We start from the raw sequence: 6,601 nt of genomic DNA on the forward strand, positions 1-6,601 counted from the left end.
GCTGCCACGATATATATATATATATATATACACATTTATCATGATAAGATCTAGTTTTACAATAACTTTTTTGATAAATTTGTATGATAGAGATGTAAACTACGCTAGTCTATTAATGTTGTATTCTCTCAAGTAAGAAACAAAAATTCATAAAATCTATTATTATCCTAATTATCATTATTATTTTTATTTGTTTCAGATTTCTAATCAAATATTATAAAATGTATTAAATCACATGAAAATGAAACTGAAATTAAGCACTCTCTCAAATTATTATAGTTTCTATCATACATTAGGGCTAGGATTTACCTTCAGTAGAAATAACAGATATGCACGATAAACTATCATTGAGCTCTAGTCCAATTTGATCGATTCACTCAAAATTGATCGATACAATTTTAGCCCTGTCATTCATGTCCACGCACGCCATGTGCAATCATATGCCCGCTTTGATTTCTCTATAGCCATTACTTTTGCTTGAGGTCGATTTATGTTGTAATGCCTCTACTTGAGCTGATCGGTACTACATGCAAGATGCCCGTCTTCTCCCTATTCATGCAAACCTTCTGTGAGCATGCTCAACTTGATTTCTGCTTTGTCGCTTTTGTTTGTGAGTTTTTCGTAGGACACTGATTGTGGCCACACTCTCTTGGTCTCGCCTTGTCACCCACCTTCGCCACTTGCTCTGGTCTCCGCCTTCTCTCACATTTGCTCCTTTGAAAGGAAAAATTGTTCAGCTTCAATAGTAGATTTCGTTCCGGCTTAAATGATGAACAAACAAATGAGGTTCACCCCTTTTGATTTTTAAAAATGTGGTATTACACAACAAGCTCATTTGATTTAAACAAAGATAAATAATTGATCTTAGCAATGCCAATTGCCATTGTTATCTTATCAAGAGATGAAAGCTAAATTCTATTTAGACAATATGTAACCAAATGATGCAGGTTGGCTTTTGGATAGTTAGTTCGGGGAGGGGAATGTGGCAGAAATAGAATAAATTCAATGCATTGGAAGCTTAACGTGTCGGGAAATCCAAAAACGAATCAGATTGGACGCGCAACTTAATTATTGAAGGACACTGGTATGGTTTATTTCTTAAAATTTAAAATTTCATGTTATGACTAGGCCCGGGTCATGGAATTAACCAGGACAGGTATAAACGGTGAGACAATGGGAATTAAAATTTTTATATTCATTTAACATGTAACAAATAAAAGTGTCACTAATCAAATTAAATTAAAGCAGAAAAATTAAATTTACCTCATTACAGATTGTCTGCGTTTTCTATAAATATTCTCTTCTATTATTTATTTTTTAAACAATTAAATTAACCAGAAAAACTAGTTTCTTTCTTTCATCTTTTAATCAATTAAATTAATCGATTTTTTTTTTAAATATAAGTGAGCTCAACAAGATAGTGAATACTCGTACTTTTAAACTACAATAATACTAAAGAAAAGAAAATTAATATGAATGTCAGTTAAGCTTTTACTAAATTAATGTAAATATTTGATGCTATTTAATGAATATTACTATATCAATAGTGCATCTATATTATTTTATATCCATACAATTGTCACAGTAATAGTATTTATTATTATCTCTTTTAAGATACTTTAATACCAATATTCTTTTCCATTGTGTACGAGTATTTTAGCATTCTTCTGCTAGTACCAGAAATGGGTGACTCCATACCCAGTCATGTACATACAAGCAGCCGATATAAATATATCATTCATGTGCTCATTGTATTTAATTTAATATACTATATATAGTAAGTAGCTATAAATATTCATAATAATGTGGCCAATAAATGAAATAACGTATAAATGAAAATAAAACTTGTACAAGTATCGTTATCCACTAATGCAAAGTAGTGGAGAACCAAAATATTATCATAGATTAAGAATACAAGAAATCATCTTGATCTCAATTCATTTTTTATTTAATCTACCCTAACGTTGACTTTTCTAAGTCAAAACCTAATATAAGAATGATATTCTTATTACTAAAATTTTATTTATTTATTATGTTATTACATACATACAAATTTAATTAATGTAATATTTTAATAAACCATTAACTTATTATTATTTAAGTAATAAATTTTTATTATTTTATGTTATGTAATCTTAATGATATATATATATATACACACACACACACATATATTTTATATATGTATAAAATTCTCATTAAATATTATACTATTTAAAACTCACATTTATATCTTTTTCAATCGAGCCCCAAACAACACATGCAGTCCCTTTGCGCACGAGAGGGCTTTAGCTTTGGCTTCCTAATGCACAAGCTTCCTCTGCTACTATGGTTAATGACTTTTTCCTCGCCTTCTTTACAGCGCACGAGAGTTCCACTATAGATGCCGCAACATCTCTTTAACTCCTTCGATCGAACTCGACACCGACGCCGACTCCTCTATTATGCTCAAGCCTCCCATGTCGCCGCCTTCTTCCTCTTCTCTTTTACGAGGGCTGGTTAAGGTACAGTCTAGTGCCATAACGTGTAGTTCTTCCCTTCTGTTTCCTTTCTTTTGCGAGCATCGCATCGCTGCACTAGCTTGCTCGACACAACAGGTAAGTCAACTGCGACAGTTTATAGAGCAAACTTCACCTCCTTAGCTTCCTGAAACTCCTCGCTTTATTTCCCCCTTCTTCGGCTGCCCAACTGCTCACTTATTCTTGTTCTTCAATTTTTGACTTGCCTTATCTTTCCGCCTTTTGGTTCCTCTCGGGCAAAAAAGGCATCACATTTCATTGGTGTGATAATTGCTAATTGTGAAAGTTAACATGCAACATTCAAGTGAATCTCAGAGTTAATAAATTTAGATGATATTTGTTCTTATCGCTACCATTTACTAGATTCTTAAGAAGGAATAATTAGCTAGATTCTTCGAATACTGAACATTCAATTTAATCTTGGACACTTTGAAATTTGTTGTAATCACTACCCTTTTGCTTGGTTACTCTTAGTGAATTATTATTTGGATTCTCCCATATAATATACTGTCACGATCGAGCGTGGCTTTGGAATTAACCAAGGTGGGTACAGACGGCTAGACGATGAGAATTAAGATTTCTATGTTCATTTTCTATAATTAGCTATTAAGAAATGAAAGAGCCGCTAAAGAATTTAAATTAAACTAGTATAATTAAATTTATTTCATTGTAGGTTGTATGCGCATTCTATAAAGATTTTCACTTCTATCGTTCTTCTTTTAATAAATTAAATTAATATGAAAATATTAGTTTAAAATAACAGTGAACTAAATAAAGCAGTGGATACTCATATTCATAAACTATAGTATTACAATGAGAAAGGAAACAATATGTATGTTGGTTAAGCTTTTAATAAATCAAATTAAAGATTTTGATAATTTATGAATGTGATCACTTAGGTTTTTTTATTATATCAATAACTTATATATACCATTTCTATATTTATACAATAGTTACATGAATGCCATCTAAAAATTTTATCAATTATGGTACTTTAATATTATTATCCTTTTTCATTTACATTTCCCCTACTAGTACCATAAATTGGTGATTCCATCATAGTCAATCGTGCACATTATGCAGTCTATATGGATATATCATTCATGGGCTCATCGAATTCAATTATATATTTATATATATTTATATATGCATATATATATATATATATATATGTATATATATATATGTATATAGAATGCTCATAATGAACTCCTTGCTGCATCCATTCAGGAGGAAGAGTTATTGCAGGAGGAAGAGTTCCCTAAGATTAAGTCTTTCTTTATAAGATAACACTAATCTTAGAGCAATATTTATATTCTCATAGTTAATGATATTAATCTTAGTTCCACTAAAGATTTCCTGAAATTCAAAGTTTACGGCAATTTTTAATAATTTAATTGACCAGGCAGAATGTAAATGATGATTTAATGGATAAAATACCACTACCACATTGTTTCATACAAGTACATGAATAGCATCAAAACCCTAGAATCTCCACAGCATGAATAAATAGGATAAACATTTTATTAATCAAAGTCACTAAAGTACATAGTGAGTTTAGAAAGAAAAGCCAATAAACAGATTACACTCTTATGTGTTCTCCTCTCCCCTTCCACTGACAATCACTAAGTCACTTGCACAATTGGCTTGTCAATCCCTCAAAAACTCTCTGACTCTTCCTTACATAATTGCTTTCACTCACACACCAAAGAAAACTAGAGAATACAATTCTCAAAATGCTTGGCAGGTACACTTTCTTCCAGTATTTTTCTCCTTTAGTTGTCCCTAGGAGACGCTATGCAGAAAACAACCACCATAACTCTTATGTCGGTCGTCGGCCTCGAGGTTTCTCCTTCGAGCACTGTAGTTCCCTTTGTTCTATAAGGAAACAATATTGGTTAGGTAGGTGGCGCCTTGGCGCCACAGAAAATGGCGCAATAGTTCTATAGGGGATGAATAAGCGCCCCATACCTGGTGCCAAGGCACATGGTGCTTGGTTTGCTTAGGCCCATGGGTATCGCCTAGGGGTGCCCATATGGTGGGCGCCACTCAAGGCAACATGGGCTTTATGGCTAGGTGGCTCCATTAGACTCATGTTTGAAGCAACTTCTTTCTTTATTGCTCCAATATTTGCTAATGCATTTCTTAAAGCTTTCTTAAATATCTGGAATACCTGAAAAAAAATATAAATAGGAATAAATCATAGATAAAATGAAAGAAAATGTGGATAGATTATCTTATATTTTTAACGTTTGAAATTCCTTCAAACTTGCACATTACTTGCTTTCAAATAATTTCAAAATCCAAAATTAGAATATTTCAAAGAGCAATGAATGCTAGTGATTAAAGATTTAGTGCTTCCTAATATTATAGTAGACATATAATATCAAAGTGGACGTGTATTTTCATTAGTTTTAACTTTCATAGTACCCTTAATATCCTGATATAACAAATTGTAATCACATATCTACATATCATGCTAAATTACTCAAGTGAATTTTGATTAACATAAAATTAATATTTAGTCATAAATAACAATTATCTATTTAATTAAACTATCTGAATCCTGTTACATTATCTTTGAATAGAAAATGTTTAGCATTAGTTAGAAAAGTTATCGATCATTTGATATTTAGAAGAGAAATTGACATCAATTTTTAATTCGAGCATCATCCTAAGCTTCTCTTCAAAGGTTTCTGAAAATTTTCTTTTAATATTATGAAATTTTCAACAATTTTTTTGCTTTCTCAATTTTTGTCACTTTCCTTTTTTTATTTCTTTTTTTCTCTTTTTGTTGGGGTTACTATACTTGTTTAAGCTTTTTTAATGATTTGAAATTCCAACCCTTTTCTTAAGTCAAGTTTTCAATTCTACTCTAACTTAATTCAATTGTTTGTAGCTCAAGAGAGGGTAACCAAGAATCTAATCGTTTAAATTAAGCAGTGACTAAGCTTTGTAGTATTAAAATATTAATTTTATATGTAGTTAATATTCAACTAAGTATTTAGGAATGATTATACAGATAAGAAGTTATCATCGTTAGGGAGTGGGTCAAGGATTTTATTTTTTGGGATCTTGGATGCGGTAATGTTTCCTTCTGGCATGACTCTTGGGCTCAAAATAATTTTTATCCTAGGGTCGATATTCATAATGATCTCCTCGTTTCTGACACTTGGCTTAATAATTCCTGGAATTTACCTCTTCTTACTCAGTTAGTGGGGGCTGATAATGCTAATTATATTTCTACTATTAATTTTGATTCCCATAAACCTGATACTCCTATGTTAAAGATACATCCCGGTAGCTCTGTTACAAAAACGATTTATCACTCCACACACCGTTTTCAGCCAGCTACATGGGGGGATGGTTTGTGGAACCATGCACTAACACCTTCTATGTCTTTTTTGGCTTGGAGAATTTTTCATCGTTTACTCCCTTGTGACGACATTCTCAAGCTCAAGGGATTAAGGTTAGCTTCTTGCTGCTCTCTATGTAACAATGATGAGGAAACTTTGGAACATTTATTTTTCACTTGTCCATTTTCGCTTCAAATCTGGAGATTGGGGGGTTTTTGGTTTAGCACTTCTCTGTATCCGACCACTGATTTGATCTCCACTACTCTTTTGTGTAACCCGGATCAAAGGCGTAACCATTTTTTACACATATATCCTTATATTATATGTTGGTTCATTTGGATGACCCGGAACGATATTAAACATGCAAATAGCAAACCTCGATGCTCCAATATCATATCCAATATTCTTTCTTATGCTCTTAAAATTTATAAGTTCAGTGGTAAGAAGGATAATTTCTTCTCGGGTATTATTTATTTCGAATCTCTCCCTCACCCTCTACAGAGTAGGTCGATTTCCAAACCAACCTTGGTAAAGTGGCAACCGCCCCCGATGGGGTGGGTGAAAATTAATACGGATGGTAGTTGGAATCAAAGAGGCGCCGGTATTGGGGGAGTCGTGCGTAACAACTGTGGTCGTTGCCTGCTATTTTTTTCATCTCCATGTATTGCAGACTCTGCTGTAGAGTCTGAAGCTTATGCAATTTTAATGGCGGTCACTATTGCGGTT

Source organism: Phalaenopsis equestris, unplaced genomic scaffold (assembly GCF_001263595.1).
Source record: "Phalaenopsis equestris unplaced genomic scaffold, ASM126359v1 Scaffold000002, whole genome shotgun sequence".
Taxonomy (NCBI): domain Eukaryota; kingdom Viridiplantae; phylum Streptophyta; class Magnoliopsida; order Asparagales; family Orchidaceae; genus Phalaenopsis; species Phalaenopsis equestris.